Source organism: Odocoileus virginianus, chromosome 3 (assembly GCF_023699985.2).
Source record: "Odocoileus virginianus isolate 20LAN1187 ecotype Illinois chromosome 3, Ovbor_1.2, whole genome shotgun sequence".
In the NCBI taxonomy this organism is placed as follows: Eukaryota; Metazoa; Chordata; class Mammalia; order Artiodactyla; family Cervidae; genus Odocoileus; species Odocoileus virginianus.
Window position 1 is genome coordinate 89,543,917 of NC_069676.1, and position 26,942 is coordinate 89,570,858.

The 26,942-nt window shown below is 39.6% G+C and overlaps 1 pseudogene; it reads right to left on the bottom strand.

The window, feature by feature from the left end:
• Nucleotides 1-26,723, bottom strand: LOC110134849 (GTP-binding nuclear protein Ran-like; annotated as a pseudogene).
• Between the last annotated feature and the right edge of the window lie 219 nt (nt 26,724-26,942).

Genomic DNA, 26,942 nt, shown 5'->3' on the forward strand with positions numbered 1-26,942 from the left:
TCATTGGCCCCCGGGGCTCCTTAAGACCGCCCTTATTGGCCGCCTCCCACTCTCACAGGGGCGGAGCTCAAAGTCGCCGGAGTTTTGCTCCCGGGACGGGACGTCCGAGAGGTGAGAGGCTGACGTCGAGGTGACGCGCCAACTTAATCACACCTGACGTCACTCCTGGTGGGCTTGCCTCACTGGCGGCCGTTGGCCAGGCTGGTTTGGGGGTGTTTGTGGGGGGTGTCTCCTGCTAGTTTAGGGTGTCCAGGTTGCCTGGTCTGGTCCCCTGGAGCCCGAGCCCCGCCCCTTGAGGGGTACAGAGAGCTGGGAGTGTAGGGGGGGAGAGTCTCTTCCTGTGCCGGTGGTCCTTGGAGAGGGAGATTCCCTACCCAAAACTGGTGGCCAAGTAAGGACTTCGTTCCCCGACGGCTGCTTTAGCCTGTGGAGTAGGATGTGTGCGTATGAGGGAAGGTCGCAGTCACGTGTGGAGAGTCGCTCCTCAGAACTCGTCGCTTTGATGAGCGGCTGGAACTGGGGAGAAGGACGCTCTTCTTCATCATTTCGCCCGAAATTTGAAATTAGCGAGTTGGCCCCCGGCTTTGAAGAATTCTGCTAGATTGTGTGAAGCCTCTTAACAAACGTGAAACTAGCTTAGGAACCGGTGCCTGACGCTTTGGTGCTGTGGGCACAGCAGAAAACGGAAATTGAAGGGTTTTCCCACGCCGTGCCCGGTTGCCATCCCGGAGAAACGTATTCCGTTCCTTTGGAGTTCTCCAAAGTAGGAGCAGGGTTATGTATAAATTATGCATTCACGCATGGGACTTGGGGCGGCACTTAGGGTTTTCCTTTCGAAGGGCAGTAGGAGAGTTTAAGTGGCCTTCACTTATATTAAGAGACACAGCGACATCACGCCCCGGTTTAGTCTGGGTTCTGTCCGTTTCATTTGACAGGGAGGTGTTTGAGCTGTTGCTGTTAAGTGGAGGAGACTGACGTGTGAGGGGGTGAGGAGGCTGGGCGCACTTTCCGTTCCTCGCGACGCTCCGTGTGTGGGCGTGGCTAAAGGAAGACGCCTAATTCCGAGCGCTCTTCAGCGCTGCGTGTGGATCGACTGGACAGACTTCCCGTCAGACGATGAGTTAACCCGGCATCAGCGACGCCAGATATTAAAAAAGCAAGCTAGTCAAAGGCTTGAAACTACTGCAAGGTCTTTTTTTTTTTTAGTTACTTAAAAAATTTTTGAGACTCTTTTTTGTTTCTCTCAGATTATAAAACTCCGTTGCGTTTGACAGGGATTTCCCCAGAAAAAAATGTATAGGCATTTAATCAATGTTTCCCATACTTTTAAATTGGATAGTGCCATTATTTTTTTCCAGACAGGTCCACGGGGGAGTTTTCCATGATTCACCTCCCGCTTTTAATCAATCCTCTACCGTTCATGCACACTACCTCTTGATTCAGACCCTTGAGCCTTACAGATGACAGAACAGATTACAGATTCGTCCTGTAAACAAATTACTGAACGAATCCTTCTTCCATAGAATATGGGTTAAGTGGAAACGCCTGTATTAAGTGTTGTTACCAGGAAAGCATTTTTGAAATGGACTTAGTTTCAATCCACTAGATTCTGCTAGCTGTTAAGACATGATTAACACTTGTTAATCTAGTTTACTAGTGTTTATCTTAAATTCATTAAATAAGCCAGGCAATCACAAAATAATTTAAAAAGTAATTTCATACTTGAATTATTCTTTTCTCCTATTGGCTTTACTTTAATAGGGAAGGACTGACCACATATCCAAAGCTTTAATTATTTGGGGGTGGGGGTGGGGGAGACTGACCAGAACAAGTAAAACCTGTATACCATTCCTTTTTTGGTGAAGATGGGTAAATCCCCGCCCACATGGCATCTTAACTTGGCCTTGTCTTACTCAGAACTTCTGTTGACATCCATAGGGTGGGGAAGGAGCTAGGGTGGTTTTCACTGTAGTTTTTAAATGTCTGACCTGCAGGCACTTAATAGAAATTGATTTTTTTCCCTTAGTTGTGATAAGAAAAAGTTTTTCATGCTGTATTTTAGTGAGTAACCTAATCTTTCAGCGAGTACTACAGTATATTATTGTAGTGAGTTAATGTTTGTATTTTCTCCCTTTGGAGTATTTCAACCATGGAAGGAAGCAATGACCATGTGTTAATACAAAGTAATAGGGTAATCCAGTTATGTGTTTCTTCGCTGCAAAGTACACATTATGCCTGCCTGAATCAGTTGGGCAAATTGTGATGCTGATAAGGGTAATTCTTTCTCAGGGGGCTGATGAAAGTTGCTCTTTGGGAAGTTTGCCATTTTATACTTGTTTTCAGTTTTTAGTTATTACTCAGTTTCATTGACAAACAATTATTGAATGCCAAATAAATGTAAAATGCTGTGGAATATTTAAAAATTAAACAGCATAGTCTCTTATTTAAAGGGATTTTCTGTTTGAATATGGGGAAGGAACCAACAAACTCAAAGCAAAGAGATTAGAGAATTAGTAAGTGCTAAATTTGGGTGGTAGAGTTTATGAGCTTAACTTCAAAGAAAGAGTCTGGAGAAGTTTTTTAGAGGTGTAGACCTTGAACATTTTTTGTGGTTTTAGTAGATTCTAGATAAGTAGAGCTGGTATAGATGGGGAGGGGCCAGCTAAAAGCTATCTTAATGATGATTCTAGCTAAACTCATTCATTTTATGAATGAGCAGGCTGAGACACCATTAATTTAAAAGCAAACTGCCTAATCTATTACAACTAGGAGAGGCAGAGTCTGCATCAACTCTTTTAGTGTTGTTCTAGTCACTATTTACACTGAGGTAGCTATTGTTTAGACTTAATAACTGAGAAGAAATCTCTTATATGATAATTCACTGCAGAAAAAAGGCTAAAAGGAAGTGACCTGGTTCCGGACCTGCTCTATCTCTCATGTCTAATGTGCATTGCAGACAGAGGTTGTGTGAACATCAAAGCCATCACTGGCCTTCAAGTGCTGGGTCACCCCTCTTTCTGAGTTGCCATGTATTTAATGACAGTTTCTCACTTCTCCTTTGAAACTGAAGTCACCAATTCAGGTGCCTTCAGGGACCATTAGGTACCCAAATAAGCCAGACAGTATGCCATAGGTACCGAAGGTGCTGGACTGTGGTGAGTTATGGGTGATTAAAAGGCTCAGTGACTTTCTGGTCTAGCTGTTTGCTGCTAGGGGCCTGCAGGGGCCCAATGTTGTCTGATGTAATTTTTCAAGAAAAGCTGTAAATCAAACATTTTTACATGAGCTTTCTAAGTTTATTTATTGGCACCTAACATTTTGTGGACATTAAAGTCTCTTGGCCTGAGTTAGCTCACAGCTTTCTAGTTTTCAATCTCTGCTGTAATGCTTTTCAGTGCAGAAAGGCCTTTCTGTCTTATATTGATACATGTCTTAGTACTTTTGAGAGTTATTTCTTAAGGCCACTTATAGAATAGTTCCTACTAATGTGTTAATCCAATTTGAAGACATTAGTAGGAACTATTCAAAAATGGGCTCCTAAATCATTGCAGATGGTGACTGTAGCCATGAACTTAAAAGACCCTTGCTCTTTGGAAGAAAAGCTGTGACTAACCCAGATAGCATATTAAAAAGCAGAGACATTGTTGACAAAGGTCGTCTAGTCAAAGCTATGGTTTTTCCAGTAGTCCAGTATGGGTGTGAGAGTTGGACCATAAAGAAGGCTGAGGGCCGAAGAACTGATGCTTTTGAACTGTGGTGTTGGAGAAGACTCTTGAGAGTCCCTTGGACTGTAAGGAGATCCAACCAGTCCATCCTAAAGGAGATCGGCCCTGAATATTCATTGGAAGGACTGATGCTGAAACTGAAGCTCCAATACTTTGGTCACCTGATGTGAAGAGCCAGCTCATTAGAAACCCTGATGCTGGGAAAGATTGAAGGCAGGAGGAGAAGGGGACAATAGAGGATGAGATGGTTGGATGACATCACTGACTCAATGGACGTGAGTTTCAGCAAGCTCTGGGAGATGGTGAAGGACAGGGAAGCCTGGCATGCCGCAGTCCTTGGAGTCTGAAAGAGTTGCACACGACTGAGCGACTGAACAACAGCATCTTAATACAAGGCAGTGATTTCTATTATGAAAAGAGAACACAGAACCTTACAGAGTTATAGCTGAGCTCTCTGGAGGAATATCCAGGTGGGAATTCTTTCCCCTTGGAATTCTCTCTTCCTTATGCCTCTTTGCCTCCCAATGTGTTTGATCCCACAGCATTGCACTGCTCTTCCTTCAAGACTTTACCCAGCCCTGTGCAAAAATCTTCTCCTTTCTTTGGACACAACTGCAGTAGTAGTTTTATGGTTATACAGGAACTTCACCAAATGTTCGTAGCAAATAAGGGTGCAGTACCTACAAGAGGCACATAAATATTTGTTGCCTAAATACAGATTTTCTCTTACCTTGGATGTGGGATATCTCTTTACGGCTGCTCCAGCAAAGCGCAAGGCAAATTTGGCCTTGAAGTATGGAATGAAGCAGGGCAAAGGCTGATAGAGTTTTGCCAAGAGAACGCAGTGGTCATAGCAAACACCCTCTTCCAAAAATGCAAGAGAAGACTCTACACATGGACATCAACAGATGGTGAACACCAAAATCAGATTGATTATCTTCTTTGCAGCCGAAGATAGAGAAGCTCTGTACAGTCAGCCAAAACAAGACCAGGAGCCTAACTGTGGCTCAGATCATGAACTCCTTATTGCCAAATTCAGACTTAAATTGAAGAAAGTAGGGAAAACCACTAGACCATTCAGGTATGACCTAAATCAAATCCCTGATGACTATACAGTGGAAGTGAGAAATAGATTTAAGGGACAGAGTGCCTGATGAACTGTGGACAGAGGTTCATGACATTGTACAGGAGACAGGGATCAAGACCATCCCCATGGAAAAGAAATGCAAAAAGGCAAAATGGTTGTCTGAGGAGGCCTTACAAATAGCTGTGAAAAGAAGAGAAACAAAAAGCAAAGGAGAAACGGAAACATATTCCCATTTGAATGCAGTGTTCCAAAGAATAGCAAGGAGAGATAAGAAAGCCATCCTCAGAGATCAATGCAAAGAAATAGAAGAAAACAACAGAATGGGAAAGACTAGAGATCTCTTCAAGAAAATTAGAGATACCAAGGGAACATTTCATGCAAAGATGAGTTCGATAAAGGATAGAAATGGTATGTACCTAACAGAAGCAGAAGATATTAAGAGGTGGCAAGAATACACAGAAGAACTGTACAAAAAAGATCTTCATGACCCAGATAATCACGGTGGTGTGATCGCTCACCTAGAGCCAGACATCCTGGAATGTGAAGTCAAGTGGGCCTTAGAAAGCATCACTACTAACAAAGCTAGTGGAGGTGATGGAATTCCAGTTGAGCTATTTCAAATCCTGAAAGATGATGCTGTGATAGTGCTGCACTCAATATGCCAGCAAATTTGGAAAACTCAGCAGTGGCCACAGGACTGGAAAAGGTCAGTTTTCATTCCAATCCCAAAGAAAGGCAATCCCAAAGAATGCTCAAACTACCGCACAATTGCACTCATCTCACACACTAATAAAGTAATGCTCAAAATTCTCCAAGACATGCTTCAGCAATACGTGAACTGTGAACTTCCAGATGTTCAAGCTGGTTTTAGAAAAGGCAGAGGAACAAGAGATCAAATTGCCAACGTTCGCTGGATCATCAAAAAAGCAAGAGAGTTCCAGAAAAACATCTATTTCTGCTTTATTGACTGTGCCAAAGCCTTTTACTGTGTAGATCACAATAAACTGTGGGAAATTCTGAAAGAGATGGGCATCCCAGACCACCTGACCTGCCTCTTGAGAAACCTATATGCAGGTCAGGAAGCAACAGTTAGAACTGGACATGGAACAACAGACTGCTTCCAAATAGGAAAAGGAGTACGTCAAGGCTGTATCTTGTCACCTTGCTTATTTAACTTATATGCAGAGTACATGATGAGAAATGCTGGGCTGGAGGAAGCACAAGCTGCAATCAAGATTTCCGGGAGAAATATCAATAACCTCAGATATGCAGATGACACCACCCTTATGGCAGAAAGTGAAGAGGAACTAAAAAGCCTCTTGATGAAAGTGAAAGAGGAGAGTGAAAAAGTTGGCTTAAAGCTCATCATTCAGAAAACTAAGATCATGGCATGTGGTCCCATCACTTCATGGGAAATAGATGGGGAAACAGTGGAAACAGTGTCAGACTTTATTTCTTTGGGCTCCAAAATCACTGCAGATGGTGATTGCAGCTATGAAATTAAAAGACACTTACTTCTTGGAAGGAAAGTTATGACCAACCTAGATAGCATATTAAAAAGCAGAGACATTACTTTGTCAACAAAGGTCCGTCTAGTCAAGGCTATGGTTTTTCCAGTGGTCATGTATGGATGTGAGAGTTGGACTGTGAAGAAAGCTGAGCACTGAAAAATTGATAATTTTGAACTGTGGTGACTCTTGAGAGTCCCTTGGACTGCAAGGAGATCCAACCAGTCCATCCTAAAGGAGATCAGTCCTGGGTGTTCATTGGAAGAACTGAGGCTGAAGCTGAAACTCTAGTACTTTGGTTACCTCCTCCGAAGAGTTGACTCACTGGAAAAGACCCTGATGCTGGGAGGAATTGGGGGCAGGAGAAGAAGGGGACGACAGAGGATGAGATGGCTGGATGGCATCACCGACTTGATGGACATGAGTTTGAGTAAACTCCGGGAGTTGGTGATGGACAGGGAGGCCTGGCATGCTGCGATTCATGGGGTCGTAAAGAGTCGGACACGACTGAGCGACCGAACTGAACTGAAACACAGATTTTAAACTGAACAGTTGTTTGGTTGTGTGTGATTATTTTTTACTCCATCCCATTCAAGTGTACCTGGAGAAGGAAATGGCAACCCACTCCAGTATTATTGCCTAGAGAATTCCATGGACAGACGCTATGGTCCTTGGGGGTCACAAAGAGTCGGACTGAGCGACTAACACTTAGTTAAGTGTAAGAAATATCACAAGGCATTATTTATCATCATCATCATTATTGCTAAATCTGGCTCTAAGCCCCCCCCACCCATCTCACAGTGTGATAGAACAATAAATCTACAGGTCTTATAAAGGTCCCAGGGTATATGGGGAGGGGTCTTTGGTCTATGTCCATTGATGCTTGTATAATCCATTAGAAGCTCAAGAATTTCCCTTTAGGATGCGTTTGAGTTTGGGTACAATCTGGATGGAAGGAACCAGGGGATACAAATTAAAACTGGGTTTACATAGCAAGAATACTTGTTTTTCTTTAGATTGTGTGTTTATATGACTGTTTGCATTGAAGGTAGCATTGATAAGAAGCTATCCCAGCTCCGGGGCTTCTCTGATGGCTCAGCAGTGAAGAATCCACCTGCTAATGCAGAAGACGTGGGTTCCATCCCTGGGTCGGAAAGAACCCTGGAGAGGGAAATGGCAATTCATTCCAGTATTCTTGCTTGGAAAATTCCACGGACAGAGGAGCCTGGCAGGCTATAGTCCATGGGGTCGCAAAAGACTCGGCAGGACTTAGAACTAAACAACAAAGCAAATTCCAGCTCTAGACTACTATCACTACAGTCTCTTAGTCTCCAGAGTTCTTTCCTCCTCCTCGGACCCTCTGGTTCTTTTCAAAAATTGTAATCTGGGAGTAAGAAAAGTACACCCCTCTCCCCAACCCCTTCCAGCCTTCTTCCCTCCAGTTCAGATACTTTCTTCCTCTCAGTGGTGCTGTGTAGAAGGTGAGGTGGGTGGGCGCTCTCTCTCGTTCTCTCAGGTACAAGGGAAACACTACTCTAGCTTCCTAAGACAGGGATACCAGTCCTGATGGACACCTTTCTGGGCTTCTCTCCTTTTTTTTTTTTTCATTTATTTTTATTAGTTGGGGGCTAATTTCTCCTTCTTTGTCCCTTGCCATTCCTCACTTGAAGAGCGGTCTCTAGGAAGTTGTATGTACTTTGAATGCAAAATGGTTTAATTTTCCTGCACACGAAGAAAACCTTATCCTTCTGTATTGACTGAAAGAAATGTCTTGTCTACAGAATTGCACAATATAGTGACCAAAATTTCCCTTTCTCCCACATGATAGTTGGTTCTGTGGCTTTTCAGCATAGTGCAAAGTGCCCTGAAAGGTGTCAGATGAGCTTGAGAATGAGAAAGGTGGTTAAGATTGACCTCACAACTCTGTTTCCTTGCTATTTTGTACTGAAAAGGAGCACATGTGTTTCTGAAGAAACAGGAAGACTAGAGGGGGCAAAATGCCAGTTCAGCTTTTCACTTTAAAACACGGTAATAGTGGACCAAATGCCATCAACATGAAGAACGATATTGATAGTTAATAATAGCTGAATTCCTGATGGGACTTTGCATTTTAAAATCAGTTAAGTTCTATTATCTCTTTGAATTTTCTCTCTGTATTCTTTGAGGTAGTCATTGTTTTATATGCATTTTACCTTTAAGTGATACACAGAGAGGCTGTGTGTCACTCAGTTGGTAAGTGATAGACCTTGGCCAGAACCTAAGATATCCTTTTACAAATCTAGTACTTCTTTGAACATGCCTCTAGTGTCTGAGGAATTATATTGAATGTGTCAGGTTTTCACAGTAATTTCACTAAAATGAAATGGTTCTACTTTGGGGGGCAGCTTGGGAGTTGGTTTTGTTGTTGGTCTTGAAAGAAAGACTTAAGTCATTTGAATTACCTGTTCCACACAAGCACCGAATAGTCTATTAAATAGTTAGAAGGTAAATAAAATGATCCACTCAGCTTTGGTTTATTATAGCTAGCATAGTGACTTTAGTGAGATTTATGAAAGGTAGTAATAATTGTATTTTTTATGTATGGCATAATTTGTGATATATTAGAACTCTTGGTATATCAAATATGTGCCCAAGTGCCCATATGAAGGTGCTCATCTTGGGAGTTCCCTAGTGGTCCAGTTGTTAGGACTGTGGGCTTTCACTGCCAAGGGTGTAGGTTCAGTCCCTGGTCAGGGATCTGAGAAGATCCTGCAAGCCGTACAACAAGGCCAAAAAGGGGAAAAAAAAGGAAAGAAGAAAATGCTCATCTCATACTTTTAATTTATAAGGATTTACAGTTGTCATATCTTTGCCTTTATTGCATGTTGTTCATATCCAACATGTAATAAATGATTTATTTGATAAGTGATTTATTTGATCACGAGTCTCTGGTCAAAATCACGATCCCCAAAGGCAAAATACCACTCCCTTTATAACATGGTTTTCAGAACATATTATGGCAAAAAGTAGAAAAAATATGTATCACTCATATGAACATAGAAGCTTTTCTGTTTCTGCTTAGAGAATTAGAATTGTAATTGCCCTGATCCCATTTTTCTTTCAGCCATCAATTTATTCAAGTATCATGTTTATCATGTTTTGATCTGTTATGGCCTACTATTTGGGAGCTTTTGCTGTTGCTTTCAATTTTGGAAACTTAAGAACCCACATGACCCTTACAGGATAGAATATTTATAGAATTAGAAACAGGGTAGTTTAGTAAGATGTAAGATATGAGGATAATGGATTTTAGATGAGAAGGACCATTCAGGCACTAATTCAGTGGTGTAGGAGTTGTAGATTTTTGGAACATATTCAGCTCAGGGTGTTGCAAAAAGCTTCATGGAAAAGTTAGCATTGAAACATCAAAGGCTTGGAGCTGTGATAATGGGCATATTGAAATATTCTAAATATAGGTATCTTATAAGCAGCGGTTTGCTATCACAGTGTGTTTGGGGGAAAAGAGAGTAATCTGGTTTAACTGCTATATGGACACATGAAGATGCTTGTGACAGAGCCAAAAAGACGAGCTGGGGACAGATTATTAAGAGAGCTTTCAATAATGGGTTAAGGAGTTTGGACTTTTATCTGTGAGCAGTAGGGAACCTTTGGAGGCTTCTGACCAGGAAGTGGCATAATCAAATCACACGTTAGGACTCTTAAGGTGATAGCAGTATGAGTAATGAATTGGAGTGAAGGGATACTGGAAAAAGGAAGTCGAATTAAGAGACAAAAATAATAAGCCTGGGGCAGTGGGGTGAATTGGGAGGTTGAGATTGACATATATACACTACTCTGTATAGAATAGATAGCTAATGAGAACCTGCCATACAGCTCAGAGAGCCCCATTCAATGCTCTATGGTGACCTAAACGGGAAGGAAGTCTTAATAAAGGGGGGTGTATGTATATGCATAACCGATGCACTTCTGCTGTACAGTGGAAACTAACAACCTTGTAAAGCATCTCTACTCTAATGAAAATTAATTAAAAATAAATAAAAATGAGAGCCTGTGTTAGGGTACTGATAATGTGAATAGAGAAAAGGAGGAGGCTATGAAAGGCTCTGCAAGGTAGAGTTGACTGATTTGACAGTTTTATTTGGCTAAGAGAGGTGAGTAAGCATGAGGAGCCACAAATAACTACTAGCTTCAAGTTTGGCTTACTGTATGACAGTATTGATATGAAAATAAATAAGAAAATCAGAAGAAGCTGGTTTAGGTTAGAAATAGTGGTAGGATGTGTGTGTGTGAATGTTTGGCAGTAATTTGCAAATGTGGATCTAAGGCCTCAGAGTCAATTCCGTTGAGATAATAGTAGAAGTCATGGGATTGGTTGAGTTTTGTGAGAGAGGTTATGAGGAAAGAGGAGAAAGGAAAGATCAGGAAATATTCGCAAACCATGCCCCACTGTAAGGGCTGCAAACCTCCTTCATTTAGAAGCATGGCAATGTGGGTCACGCTATTGACAGGGGCATCTTATGTCTGAGGTGTGTGTGCGTCCTTCTGTATGTTTCCAAGGTTTCCCAAAGAGTAACATCATGCTCAGTCTCTTACATACAAATATCTGTTTTGAAATGGAGAAAAAGGGTAGAATTAACAGCTGCCTCTTGGGCATTGCACTTATTCAGTGTATACCTCATCCACTGGGTATGTTATGACAGAAAGTAGGTATTAAAGGCTATAATGCGGGAGCCTGTAGGCACTTTGATCAGAAGCGAAGAGGGAACAAGAGATTACTGGGGAGAAAGGGAGCAGGAAGACCAAGGATCAGAGGAGGCTCTATGTAATATGGGAGTTCAGAATAGGGTACTGTTAGTGTCAGTGGAGGCCTCCCTGGTGGCTCCGTGGTAAAGAATCTGCCTGCTAACGCAGGAGACACAGGTTCGATCCCTGGGATTCTTGCCTGGGAAATCCCATGGACAGAGGAGCCCGGTGGGTTACAGTCCATGGGGTCTCAAAAGGGTCGAACACAACTAAGTGAGTAAACAACTATCTGTGGCAATAATAAATACTGTGAAGCTTAAGTGATTATTTGTTAAAAAAAAAAAGTAAAAAGCATTTAAGAAGAAGAGATTGTCGTACTACTAGTAGTCACATATTTACCGAATAAAGTTTCCCAGCTGTGCATTGATTATTGTCCATCCTGAATAGATCAAAATTTCAGTTCAATTGTAGGAAATAATGTACACAAGGAAAAGGAAAGGAATACATTTGTCTCCAGGACTGATATTGTTGTACAGTACTTAAAGTGGTAATGCCCTCCTTAAATTGTTATAGCACATTAATTTTAACAGTGACTAATGAACAGAAATGTGTCTGTAATCTGTAGCCTGACTTTGGAGGCAGGGCCATCACTGAGAATAAGGAAACTTGCTGTTTGCTTCTGACTCTCTACCTCTTGATTCTTTTATCTTTGCCTTGAATAAATTACTTCTCGTGTAAAATTGTTTTAGGTAATTTAAATACTCCAGTTATTTCAATTGTAACAGTTCTCTTCCATATTTCTTGACTGAGCCAACATAAAAAATATTAAAAGCATGAAGTATGATTTGATTTACTTGCAAAAGAGTATTAGCCTCATATTGTAATATAAAATCAATATGTTTTACACCTTAAGCTCACACAATTTTGTATATCATTTATATCTCAGTTTAAAAAATTATTAGTTTCTAATAGGAATATTCACATTTCTCAACAACAACAATCCGGAATGTTAATGATCAATTGTAATTCCGACCCATGGTGAAAAATTTGTACTGGTGTCAGCAAATTGTATTAAAACTTCAGTAGTATTGAAAACCAAGCCGTATGATTTAGCTTTGAAAATGTTGGCATTTCTTGTATTCTACATGGAGCAAGAGTCTGTCCTATGTCGATTTTAATTGATGAGTATCTTTGCTTCATTTTTAGTTTACGGAATCTTAAAAAGAATATATGTTTCTGTCTTGTGGTTTTAAAAATAACCTATTTTTTACATGCTAACTCTAAGCATATAAGTTTGAATAGATTAATTGAATTTTATTTTCGACTGTTTTCCAAAACAGAACATACCATTGGAAGTTTACTTTAAAAATAGAAAATTTGAAGGCATTTTTTTGGTTTGCAACCATGATTACAGAAGATTTACTGTAAACTATTCGTGTCAGCTCAAAACAAGCTCTTTAAAGTTGATTTTTAATTAACATACAGTAAAATTTACTTTTAGTTTTATACATTTGACAAACAGAATAGTTCTATCACTTCCAACAAACTCACTCATGCTGTTCCTTTGTAGTCAGACTCTTTTCCCTTCCCTTTTAACCCCTGGCAACTGCTGATTAGTTCTCTGTCCCTACAGTTTTGCTTTTTCAGAATGTCACATAAATGGAATCATGCAGTATCTTGCCTTTTTGGTCAGGCTTCTTTCACTAATAATGCATTTAAGATTCATCCATGTTGTTGATTGTATCTATAGTTGGATCTTTTTTGTTGCTGAATAGTGTTTCATTATGGATGCATCACAGTTTGGTTATCAGTTGAAGGATATTTGCATTCTAATTTTTGGTAATTCTGAAGAAAACTGCTACAAACGTTCATAAGTGGTATTTTTGTGAACATGAGTTTTATCTCTCTTTGACAAGTGCCTAAGAGTGAGATTAACTGCATATAGTAAGTATATATTTATTAATAACTTTAAACTGTTAAACTAGTTTTCAAAGTAGCTATCTCATTTTCATTTCTGTTTTTTGAGAATTTGGGTTTCTGTATGTACTCAGCAACACTTTGTATTGTCTTTGTTTTTTGTTTTTCATTTTAGTCATTCTAGAGGATGAATAGTAGTGTCTTCTTATGGTTTTAATTTGAATTTCCTGAATGACTAATGATGTAGGGTGCCTTTTCATATTTGTTATTCTCATATATTCTTTTTTGAAGGATCTTTTCAGATCTTTTGTCAGTTTTTAAAATTGAATTATTTGTCTTCATATTGTTAAGGTTTGAAAATTCTTTGTGTAATCTGGATACAAGTTCTTTGTCAGGTATGTGTTTGCAAATATTTCCCCCTAGTCTCTAGCTTGTTTTTTAATTCTCTTATTAAAGTATCTTTTGCAGAGCAAAAAGTATCATTTTGTAGAGCAAAGAAGGTTTTTAATTTTGATGAGATCCAATTTATCAGTTTTTTAAAAAGATATAGTGTTTTTGGTGTTAAATCTAATAACTCTGCCTATCTCAAAGTCACAAAAATTCTCCATATGTTTCCCCTACATTTAAGTCTGTGGTCCATTTTGACTTAATTTTTGTAAAAGATGTAAGATAAGTGTCTCGACTTATTTTTTTTCTACGTAATACACCATTTGTTAAAAAGATGGTCTTTTCTCCACTGCATTGCCTTTGCACCTATGTCAGAAATCAGTTGGCCACAGAATTTATGTGAGTCTATTTCTGGACTCCTTTCTTTACTGATCTATGTGTCTATCCTTTTGCCAGTACCATATATTGTCATGATTATTGTAGATTTATAGAATTAACTTTAGACATCTCTGCTAGGAAGAAGCAAATTATAGTATTCTGGTCAATTTCCTTTGAACTCTTATTATTAAGCAAATGGATTATTTCTCAACAATTTCAAAGTCTTCTATCTTTATTCAGTTTATATATTGATATAAATTCAGAACGGGCTGTAGCCATACTTCTTATATCCCTTACCTGGATAGAAAAAGTTCTCCATGGACTGTGACATTTAACTCAAGTTTTCTCTGCATCACAATTGTTAATTGCTCAGTCATGTCTGACTCTTTGTGACCCCATGACCTATATCCTGCCAGGCTCCTCTGTCCATGGGATTCTCCAGGCAAGAATACTGGAGTGGGTTGCCATGCCTTCCTCCAGGGGATCGTCCCAAAATCCACCCCTGCCCTCACCGTCTCCCATATTGCAGGCAGATTCTTTACCATCTGAGCCAAAAGGGAAGACCTCTGCATCACAGTCCAAATGCAAAAATTTGCAAAACAAGCTAACAAAAAGACCCATTACTAAGTTACTACCTACAAAAGTTCCCTAGATGGGCTTCCCCTCCTCTCACAGGCCCCCCCACCACCCAGGCTGAATTGCCTGGACAGTGACACCCTACCACCCCTTGACAACCAGCTTCCTGTCTGGTGGAGTGGAAGCCAGCTGTTATGATTCATACCATTTAAGATTTCTGCCTTTTGCGAAGTGACGCTGATAGAGCCATGCTGAATGGTGTCTGATTGGGAGAATTTGCTTTATGAAGGGGGCTTGATTTCCAGTGCCTAAGCAGTAGAACTTTTTGTTTTTTTTGACCAGGTACATTTCAATTTCTAGTTTCTGTGTGAGCTCAGCTAGACAAATGTTTTCATCGAGTGTTTGTACTTGCTGTTATTTCTCCCTGAAAAACAAATGAGCATGGAAACTTCTGTAAAAAAGATTCTTTCCTGTTACCGAGTCTTTAATAGTTTATTTTTCAGGTTTCTGATATTTTCCAAAAGGCAAAAAATTCTCTGCCTATGATAGATAGGATTACATTTTGGATTTGGTGAAATAATTTTCTTATGCCTGAGGGGATAGTGTCATGTATCTTGAAGGCACAGTCTTTCTTTTAGGCTCCTGAAGCCAATTTCTTCCTGAGTTTCTTGGTTCCTTTGTTCAAATTTTTGTCATTTTGTTAGCTCAGTTAGACTTAATAATGGGGCTTCCCAGGTGGCGCTAGTGGTAAAGAACCCGCCTGCCAGTGCAGGTCACATGTAAGACACGTCAGTTGGATCCCTGGGTCAGGAAGATCCCCTGGAGAAGGGAAAGGCTACCCACTCCAGTATTCTTGCCTGGAGAATTCCATGGACCAAGGAGCCTGGAGGGCTACAGTTCATAGGGTCACACAGAGTCGGACACGACTTAGCAACTTAGCACAGCAGCAGACATATTTCAGTTCAGTTCAGTCTCTCAGTCATGTCCAACTCTTTGTGACCCCAAGGACTGCAGCACGCCAGGCCTCCCTGTCCATCACCAACTCCTGGAGCTTACTCAAATTCATGTCCATTGAGTTGGTGATGCCATCCAACCATCTCATCCTCCATTGTCCCCTTCTCCTCCCGTCTTCACTCTTTCTCAACAACAGGGTCTTTTCCAATGAGTCAGTTCTTTGCATCAGGTGGCCAAAGTATTGGAGCTTCAGCTTCAGCATCAGTTCTTCCAATGAATATTCAGGACTTATTAATATTACTCAAAAGCAGAATATTTGTTGGGAGGTCAAAGAGTTTTGCTACCATAGGGAGAAACTTTTGTGCCATTCAGTCAGTGAATCTGGTGAAAAGAACAATACAATAAACAAATTAAAAATATCATCAAGGGAAAATTACACAGGTTTTTATATGACAGCTCAAATTAACACGTCCTTACTTTAGAGAAATGGAGAGAGTGTTCTGGTGAAGGAGAAAAACTGATGCAGTTTGGGTCATAGCAATCATGATACCAGTCTAGAGGTGGGGAGGGAGCCTGTTTGCAGCAGCCTTTCACAGGATGGGCCAGATTTCTATAGCGATGCTGGTGGCATCTCAACCACATGCTGAATCATGTCTCTAAATATGAGAAAGTCAAATTGTGACTGGAATTTTTCTAACACTAGGAATGCTGATTTCCTGTAGCTTATTAAAGTTGTGCTAAACGTTCAACATTTTATAACATATGGTAGTAACAAGTGATATTTTAGCTTTGGTTTGGTGATACCCTAAGGCAGAAGTTCTCAAACTTTGGGGTATATAAGGATCCCCTGGGGAGCTTGTTAAAATATAGGTCCCTAGACTCCAGCCCTGAAGTGTTGAATTTAGTAGGCATGAGGAGTGGCCAAGAATCTGCATTTTAACCACAGCCTTACTTTGTTTGGCACCCTGAGTCATCTCTGAAGAAGTTACAAAGTTCTCCTAACAAAAACAAAGAAAAAAAGAAAAAAAAATTCTTCTAACAAAGACTGTTGTCCCTCAACTGAATTTTTAAAATACTTTTTCACTTAGAACAGGTAGGAGTTATGAAACCTAGTGATTGAGCTTTAGCGTTCCAAAGCTGTTAACGATAGCTAGTTTAGATTCCCTACATATGAACTAAGATATAACATGCCATGAGAAGCATACAGAAGCTTAAGTTAGATTTCTTTCAATTAGAAGTTATTAGTTACACAATTTCCATTTCCAGGTCATTTCCATTTCCACATCATCCATTTCCACAAATGGTATTAGATAAGAGAGATAAACCAGGCATAGATACTTAGGGAATTTCACTAGGTTCTTTATAATCATTTATTGCCTACTGTGCCCTTAATGATGTTATTCAGGATCCCATTAAGTTAGCTGTGAATGTAATAATTGGTCCCTGGACAATAGCCAGAGGGTGTTAAATCCACCCCATTCTGATCATGTTGGAGACAAGATAGAAATTGTTGCCCATAATCCTTTCTGGGGACAGGGCTGCCTGTGCTTCACAAGATTTCTTAAAATGCACCAGGAGTCCCTAGAGAGTCTTCCTTTAAATGCAGGCTTATGACCTACTTTTAAAAGTAGTTTGAAAATCCCATCAAACACAAGCAATCAAAATCAAGATTCTCCACCAGGTATTCATGTAGACCTAGCACTGCCTCCTTTATCCATCTGCTTACACCAAAAGCCTGAATATATTTTGTTTAGAGTTTTCCCCTCTCTTTTTTGACATTTAGGTAATGTGGAGAATTTCTAGTTTCTGGATTCAAAGCAACTGCACAAGTGAGCATGATGTGATGCAAATTGATTCTTCCCATATGTAACAAAGGGAAAGGAATTAGATTGGCTGACTCGGTGTTCAAATTCAGACAAAGGTCTGAATTAGAATTAGAACACCCAAGCCAGAGGTTCTTTCTCCTTCCTTGGAAGCTGTGTGCTTGTGGTTTATGTAGTATCTTAAGAAATTTTTCTAACTTTGGCAAACAAAACTTTGATAAGGCAAAGAGATGCATAGAATCTTCCAAATTTGAAAGATATTTTAAAGAACATCCAATCCCATCTCTAATCTTTGAATCTCATCTTGCTTCTACTTTAACTCTCCCATTTAACTGGCAGTTTCTTAAGGGAGAAGTTTCTACTTTGTTGTTCAGTTGCTCAGTTGTGTCCAACTGTTTGCCACCCCATGGACTGCAGCACACCAGGCTTCCCTGTCCTTTAACATCTCCCAGAGCTTGCTGAAATTCATGTCCATTGAGCTGGTGATGCCATCCAACCATCTTCTCCTCTGTTGTCCCCTTCTCCTCCCTCTTGCCTTCAATCCTTCCCATCATCTGGGTCTTAACCAATGAGTCGGGTCTTTACCAATGAGTCGGCTCTTTGCATGAGGTGGCCAAAGGATTAGAGCTTCAGCCTCAGAATCAGTCCTTCCAATGAATATTCAGGACTGATCTCCTTTAGGATGAACTGGTTTGATCTCCTTGCAGTCCAAGGGACTCTCAATAGTCTTCTCCAACACCACAGTTCAAAAGCATCAATTCTTCAGTGCTCAGCTTTCTTTACGGTCCAACTCTCACATCCATACTGGACTACTGGAAAAACCATAGCTTTGACTCCACAGACCTTTGTCAGCAAAGTAACCTCTCTGCTTTTTAATATGCTGTCTAGGTTGGTCAGCTTTTCTTCCAAGGAGCAAGCATCTTTTAATTTCATGGCTGTAGTCATCATCTGCAGTGATTTTGGAGCCCAAGAAAAGAAAGTCTGTCACTGTTTCCATTGTTTCCTCATCTATTTGCCCTGAAGTGATGGCCCTGGATGCCATGATCTTAGGTTTTTATTCACTATGAGATTATATGAATAATCAAGTTTAGCTTCTTAAAGAAGGCTTCATTTGGCACAGTTGGCCTAAGTAAATATTTTTGAATTTGATCACTGAGTTGGCCTCTTTTTCTCCTTCCCTGTTCTCCAGTTGCGTAGATTTGACCGCTGCATTTCTTCAGTTCGGATCCCTGGCCTGTCACTTACTAGTTGTTTGATCCTGGGCAAGTTACTTAACTCTCTCTGTCTCAGTTTTCCTTTCTCTAAAATTGCATTCAATAAATGATAGCATTATCCTGGTCACCAACCAGCCAGACTAGCTCCCTTAATTTTTACTGTTTTAGGGTGTCTTTTAGAAGATTTCTGTCATCACCTTGATTTTACTGGTTCTTTTAGCTCTCCCTCAAATCAGTCTGCATTTTCCACACTTATTCATTTCTGACTGTATCTTCTGGGTATATATGTATTCTGGATAAGAATGACATGGCAGTTCTCCAGTCTCTGGGAAGATAGCTTGAAGGGTTGTGAAACTATAGCATAAGGCAGGCTGTGGTGCAGTCTGCCAATGTCCTGGATTCTTACTTCAGTTTACCTCATTAAACCTCAATTCCTCAGAAGTAAAATGGAGATGATGAGAAATAGTACCTATGTTATGAGGTATAGTGTTAAATGATTATGTAAAAGCACTCAGAATGGTGATTAGTATATAGATCACTGTGGCTAAGCGCCACTCCAAGAGTCTGATTTAACTGATCTGAGTTTAGATTCAGGCGTCTGTATATTTAAAAAAACTCTCAGTGACTCTAAATGAGTACTGAGAACCACCAAATTGGATTTTTCTCGAAGTCTTCATTAGCAGTGTTACCACGTTAAGTGTTTATGCTTCTTATCCTTCCATTTTATTAAGTCCTATCTAGAAAATACTGTAGAAAGACAGAAGTTATTTGAAAGCTGTTGAAAGTAGGACAAATTAATAGTTACAGTGATTTAGTATGTACATACTGAATTGTGGTAGGTTCCCCATAATTCTAAGACAAGCAGTTTTTCAATTGAAAATATAATAAGGAGTTTTCAGGCTGCCTCAACTCACTCTCCTCCAATATAATATGGAAATCACTGGTTTAAAAAAACAAGCTTGATGATTCAGTTAACAAAGTCAGGATATGTATGCTCATGTAGAGTAGAGGAGTTAATTAATTGAGTGTTTGGAGTCTGATAAGTTGTAATGAATTGGGTTATCAGGTGGTGACTTAATTGGGCTGTTGAATGAATTAGCACCCCTTAAATGTGAGAAATTCACACTTAGCTTTATCACTCCTGTTAGTGAACTGGTGGCTGTATCCAAAAGACCAAAGTACCTCTCTGAAAAAAAAAAAAAGTCCAAGTTGTTCCTATCAAAGAATAATGAGTATCAGAGGCATTGGGGCCCTACCATGTAATGTTGCCAATGTCCCCTATAATATTCACTGCAGACAAACTGGGAAAATACAGAGAAAACAGTAAGAAGAAAACTAAAATCACCTGTTTTCCATACCCTAAAACAACCATTTCTAAGAACTTGCTACAAGACAATGAAGAATAAATGTGTGTTATTTCTGAATATCACTTTTTTATTCATAAATATTAATAGAGTATGGGTAAGAGTTGAAAAAGGCGAGGACTTAAGTTTATTTTTAGTGAAAGCTCTGCTGTTCTGGGACAGGCATGCCTACCACACGCCTCGCCCTGAGATGTCTCAGGAGCTATGCAAGCCTTCCATCTGTGTTTGGACCCCTGCTGGGTCTGGAGGCCAGTAGCAATAGCTGGGGGAGTCCTGGGGGATCAGGGTGAGGGGTTCTGAAGTGCCAGGGCAGCTGAGAGCCTGTCCCAGTGAGGCAGGGCAATGGGCTTGTTGGTAAGCTGAGGCTCCAAGCTCCTAGTGCGTGTGCTGTGGTCTCACAGGACTTCATTAACAAAAGACAAAGGTGAAGGTAAAATTATTAAGAATTTCAAGACAGAGTATTAAATCTCTTGGGGTAGGGGGGTCTTCTGAGTCAGTACCCTATGTGACTAAACTGGCTGCACACCAGTGAAGCAGACCCAGGCCTCTGAAATAACCTATCTGACATTGAAAGGAAGAAACTATTTTGAAAGAGTGAGAAATACTTGAATATTACTTTTGTTTCTTGTACAGCAGTGCTTTTAAACTTTAGTGTCCAAAGAAATCATCTGAGTTTCTTGTTAAAATGCAGATTCTAATTTAGTAGGTCTAGGGTAGGGCCTGAGATTCTGTATTTCTACCAAGATCCCAGCTGATGCCAAAGCTGGTCTGAGAACCACTCTTTCACCCTCCCCACCCCCACCATTAAAACATTTTATCTGAAAAGTACTATAGACTCACAAGAAGTTGCAAAAATCACTCATAGGCTCCTGTGTAACCATCACTCAACTTCCACTGATGACAGCTCGTATGTGATACAATAGGTAATAAGATTGTAATACAATATCAAAACCAGGTAATTGATATTGTATAATAGTGTTCACTATACTACAGACTTGATTCCATTTTCATCATTTTTTACTGGCATACATTTGAGAGTGTGTGCATGTGTGTATGAGATGCAGTTTCATTCCATGCATATGTTTGTGTACCTGCCACTGTAATCAAGATATGGAACTGTTCTCGCAAGAGAGAGAAACTTCTTCATGCTACCCCTTTAATTCATGCCCCCAAAGATGTATACAGTACATTGGAGATTCTCAATAACTCATATAATAATGATGCCTATTCTTTTCTTATGGTGAGAATTGTCTCTAGAATGCAGCAGACCATGAGGTGGCAGTTTCAAGTGCACTGGAGCAATGAGGTAAGATGAAACTAAGGGTGAAAACATACCACTGGCCATTGGAGAGAAATACAGCATCCCTTGTGCTAGTGTTAATACCATCCACTCAGTCTGGACCAAATTCAAATGCAAATTTGGGAGGATCATTTTACTTAAAGGAGCCATGATGAAAATAAGAACCAGACACCCTGTAGAGCTCCAGGACCTAGTATAGAAGTTGAAGTATAGAAATTGACAAATATCAATTGATAATGATGAAGTAAGACATTTGTCATCATAATGTTCAGAGGACTTGCTAATTGCCTTATCTGTGCATCAGACAACTTCCAATTTCACAGAAAAGATAAAGCTTGTCAACCAAGAAATACCCTGTAAAAAGGCAATATATATCAGAACTTTGGTAAATATGACTCACAATTATCAGCCGTCCCAAGAGACTATGCCTGCTTCTCTTTGTATGTTGGTGGTATAGGCTAGTGGCTAAGCATATTACTCTTACCTGCTGTGTGATCTTGGCTAATTGACTTAACATTTCTGTGCCCCAGTTTCCTTATCTGTAAACTGAAGATGATTGATTAGAGGGCCTAACTCAGGGTTGTTACAAGGGTAAAGCCCTTAGAACAGTGCCTTATAGAGTGTAAATGCTCAGTTTCAATTAATATTTTATCGTTATTAGGACTGGGCTAACCTTGAATGCCATCTCCCAGTAATTGCCCCTAAATTTTGTTTCTTTATATCAAAACTCTTAATATCAGTAACTTTTATATTGAACATACATAGATTTTAAGGACAGATGTTCTTTTAAATATAACCATTCACTGTGCAGACTAATGTTAAGCACATAAGCTCTGGGTTCAAGACCCAACCCTTATTAATTACAGACTAATTGTACAGCTTGGGCAAGGAAATTCCCTAAGTCATAGTTTCCTTATCTATAGTCAGGGGGTTAGTAAATAGTACCTTAAACTTGTTGTAATGGTTAAATGAAATAATTCATGTGAGGTTCTTGGCACATAATTAGCACTTTATTGCTATTAGCTGATTTTGTCGTTGTTCAGTCGCTCAGTCATGTCTGACTCTTTGTGACCCCTTGGACTGCAGCATGCCAGGCTTCCGTGTCCTTCACCATCTCCCAGAGCTTGCTTGAACTCATGTCCATTGAGTCGGTGATGCTATCCAACCATCTTCTCCTCTGTTGTCCCCTTCTCCTCCTGCCTTCAATTTTTCCCAGCATCAGGGTCTTTTCCAGTGAGTTGGTTGTTTGAATCGGGTGGCCAAAGGATTGGAACTTCAGCTTCAGCATCAGTCAGTAATAGCTCACGAAGTTCCAGGGGTACTTGGGAGAAGGGACATTGAACCAAGTATAAAAGAGTACTTCTCCAGCCCACTGACCAGTCACATCTGAGGACAGAGGATTTGGAGCAAGCATCTAATGGTGTAGATTCCCAGGTGCTGCAGAAACTATGAATTGCCACCCCCCGCATCTCCATCCTCTTCTTCCTGTTAGTAATTGAACCCTGCCACTTGCCAGTGAAGAGGACACATGGCCAGTAGAACCAAAGCCACGTATTCCCAGCATGCTTTGTAACTAGCTGCGGCCATATTTCTTCTGGCAATGGAATGTGCACCACTTGTGCACTTCCTGACAAATGGCTTTCCCTCTACTTGTTTTTCCCTTCCCTTTGCTGAAGATGTGATAGCCCATGGACATGGTCAGGGACCAGCTTCTGCCATGCCTCATAGACTAGCAGAGCAACAAGACAGCATTGATTTGTTTTGGAGTAGAGCTGCCTTCTCTACGTTGGCCAGCCTGTGCTGTTCTGAACTGTTAAATGAGAAGGAAGTAAATGCCTATCTTGTTGGTGCCACTATGTTTTGTAGTCTTGGTTACAGTAGTTTAGACTGAATCCTAATTAATTTATCAAGACCATCTCCAAAGATGCTGAATGCTAGGAAATGTGCATTTTAATAAGATCCTCCAGTAACTGTGATACTAGCATTTTAGGACTATACTTTGAAAAACTCTATGCCAGTGTGCTCAAAAATGTCTCTTTGCTTCTAAGCAAAATCTAAGTTTTGAGAGGCAATCTAGGATTGAGAAGATAAGATCACTCCTTGTTAAAAGTTTATTGTATTGCAACTGAATTTGTTCAAGAATTCTGAAATAATTAACATGGCACTTCATTTCATTTTACATTAACAGTATGATTACTTTTTGAGTGAAAGTAATTGATTTATGAAAATGAATGCTCAAGATGTTCTTTATAATGTATTCATAATGGCCAAAAAGAATGAAAATAATTTGATATTAGGCCATTTGTTCAATTCTATATCATGGAATTAAAAGGATGAAGTAATTCTCTATATATTGACTAAGATTCCCAAAATATATTAAGCTAAAAATAAATAAATATTGCAAATGAAAGAAGCAAGACAGAAAAGAATACATATGGTATGACTTCATTTGCTTAAAAATTGAAAAATAAAAGTTACAGTTCCTTAATGATGTGTGCTTGGGTGGTAAAATGAAGAAGAAAAGCAAGGAATTGATTACAAGTCTGGATAGTGGAAGGCTTTGAAATGGATGGTGGGAGAGGGTAGTGATTAGGAGTTGGTAAAGAGGGCTTCTAAGAGGCTGGCAATGTTTTACTTTTCAGTCTGGGTGGTAATCAAGGGGATTCCCTCTGTCATTTTGGATATTTATCTATATATATATTGATTTCACAAATTAGCACCCTACTTTATATATATATATATAAATACATTAAACATATATATATTCTATATATATTCATATGAATGTTGGGCATATGTATGTGTGTGTGTGTGTATATGTATCTGTATTCTTGTGTAGTCATAGAAAATTTCACAAAGAGAGCACACACACAAAATGTACTGAGGGCACGTTTTATTACCTTTGGGTAGAGGGAATGTGGAATAGGGAAAATTTCACTTTGCATTTTACGGTTTGCTTTTTACCATAATTTTCATTTTCTCCAGAATCATGTGTTACTTTGTTTTAAGATCCTTCCTCAAATATTCTATGTGAATATGATTATTCCATTTTTATATGCTTCTGTGTTATTTGAATTTTCCTCATAATCATGTGTTAATTTAAAATACTTTCTCAAAATTTGCAAATGTGTATACATCTCTGTATACGTATTTATATATGCTTGGAGAATTCTGGCATAAAATTCTGTAAGTGGTTACCTGTGAGTGGTCCTCCTGGGAATAATGCATCAAGAGAGGGTAGAACTTTCATCTTTTACTTTCTATACTTCTGACTTGTTCGAATATCTTTTTTTACAATGGATATGTACTGTTTTTAAATTTACAGCACACACTCAAAGTTGTTAATATGGTGTATTTCAGCATAGTTTGTTTTATAGGCAGAATAGACTTGGAGAGATAAGAAGAATTCTCTTTAAAAATGTGTCTGATTTGGGGGTGGGGTGGGAGTGGGGAAAGGCTTGTCAGTAGCAAAAGATACCCAGGGATACAAAATTATACCATTACCCCAATACATAAATTCCAGAGCCTCTAATAATGGGTTACTCTGATGGAATCTTTGAAATTAAACCACCAAGATAGGAACCCTCAAAACCAAGCACAGGTCCTGGCCTATGAAAGGTAATCAAGAGTTATTTGTTGAGTTTATTAAAAAACAGTACAATGATTAAGTGATATTTCACTTACTCAACTTTCATTGCTTGGTAATGCTGTATGCTTTGTAATATGTTAGATTTTTGTGTGTGTGTGTGTGAGCGGATTGAGAGGTGGAGAACATTATTGATAGGATACAAGTGAGTGATTTAATCTGCTTTTAAAAGCTTGGGATACTTTTCAAATGGTTAATTAACAATGATACTATATCCTAATCATTCTGTGTAGCTCGGGATAAATGATCTAAAATTCAATAGGAATGACTCAGCCAGACAAGAAAAATTCACTTGAATACTAAATGTGTTATAGGAAAACAGCACTGATATTAATCAAAACTCTGATACTGAAACTCTATGAGTAGTCTAAATAGATTCAGCACTTAGTTGTTGATACTTAGATATTGCTAACAAATGATAATCTACAATAATGTTTTGTTGACAACAGAGTCAATCAAATGTAGAGATGCAGAAGTGAGCTACACGCTGAAGTAGAGCTTTTCTTCAGATACTGTCTGGCGCTGATATAAAACTTTGCTGCTTAAAACACTAGCAATTATTCACATGTGGCTCCTGAACACTTGCAATGTCGCTAATCTGAATGAAGATTTTTTTTTTTTATCAAATATACACTAGATTTTGAAGACTTAGTTTGAAAAATAGAATATAAACTATTAATGTTAAATTTTAATGTTTTAAGGTTGATTACAGGAAGCCTGGTGGCTCAGTGGTAAAGAATCCTCCTGCCAGTGCAAGACACCTGGGTTCAGTCCCTGGGTCTGGAAGATCACCTGGAGAAGGAAATGGCAACCCACTCCAGTTTTCTTGCTTGGAAAATCCCACGCACATAGGTGCCTGGCGAGCTAAAGTCTATGGGGTTGCAAAAGAGTGGGGCATGACTTAGTGACTAAACAACAAAGAACAACAAAACAAATGTTGATTGCATGTTGAGATGATAATATTTTGACTATGTTGGGGTGAAAATATTATAATTGCCTTCACCTTTTTTTATTTTTTAAATACGGTTATTAAAAAGTTTAAAATTATGAATGTGGCTCACATTTGTAGCTCAGTTTTTTTTTTTTTAGATATTTGAAATACAACTTTATTCTGATTCTAAACGAAAAGGAATGGGAATGACAATAACAAACAAGATTCCACCTCAATATTGTCATGTGACTATAGCAGTCTTATATTTGAAACTCAAGGAGGAAACAACTGTGTTCCAAAACACCTAAATATGCAGGTCCAAAAAATGAAGATTTTTTTTTTTAAACTGCCACATTAACTCCAAAGCCCATCCATCTCCTTTAGCATCCAAAGATTAAGCACATGTTCTGCTTAGCTATATAATAAAGTGGCAAACACGCTGCATCACTGACATCACAGGACAGTTCCCTATAAAACTAGACTTCTAACGCTGGGCCCCAGCTTTACTTTCTCACATCTTCATCCGGGAGAGCAGTTGTCTGAGCAACCTCTAAATCGTGCTCGTACTGTGCTGCCAAGGCTGGGTCCGTGACCACCTCTGGCGGGGCAAGAGCAGGCATGGCGACAAACTCCAAGTTAGGGTCTCCAATCAATTTTCTAGCAAGCCAGAGGAAGGGCTTTTCAAAGTTGTAGTTACTTTTGGCAAAATGCCATAGTACTGAAGATTCTTTTTTCGGTGGAAGACAATTGACTTTGCCTTAGCCTTTCTGTCCTTAATATCCACTTTGTTGCCACACAACACAATTGGAATGTTCTCACATACTCATACCAGATCTCTATGCCAGTTAGGCACATTCTTGTAAGTAACTCCTGATGTTCCATCAAACATTATAATGGCACGCTGAGCTTGTATATAATAGCCATCTCTCAGTCCACCAAACTTCTCCTGACCGGCTGGATCCCATACACTGAACTTAATAGGTCCTCTGTTGGTATGGAACACAAGAGGATGGACCTCAACACCCAAGGGAGCTTCATACTTCTCAAATTCACCAGTCAGATGACGCTTCACAAATGTAGTTTTTCCAGTACCACCATCACCAACCAAAACAAGTTTGAACTGAACTTGGGGTTCTCCTTGGGCAGCCATCGCAATGTTACTTCCAGAAGCGTCTCTGCACCCGTCTGACTGTCAGTTGTGTTTTTTTATTAGACAGCACTAGTACAGGAAGATTTGAATTCAGAGTGAACCAAGAACCAGCATTCTCACCTTCCTTACTTTTCAGACAAGGAAAAACTTTGCTGAAAGGCACAAAAATGGTTAGAAGAAGTGAGCAGCAGAGCTTCCATCTTTTGATTCTCTGTCTCCTGTTTTCTAGCTTACAAAGC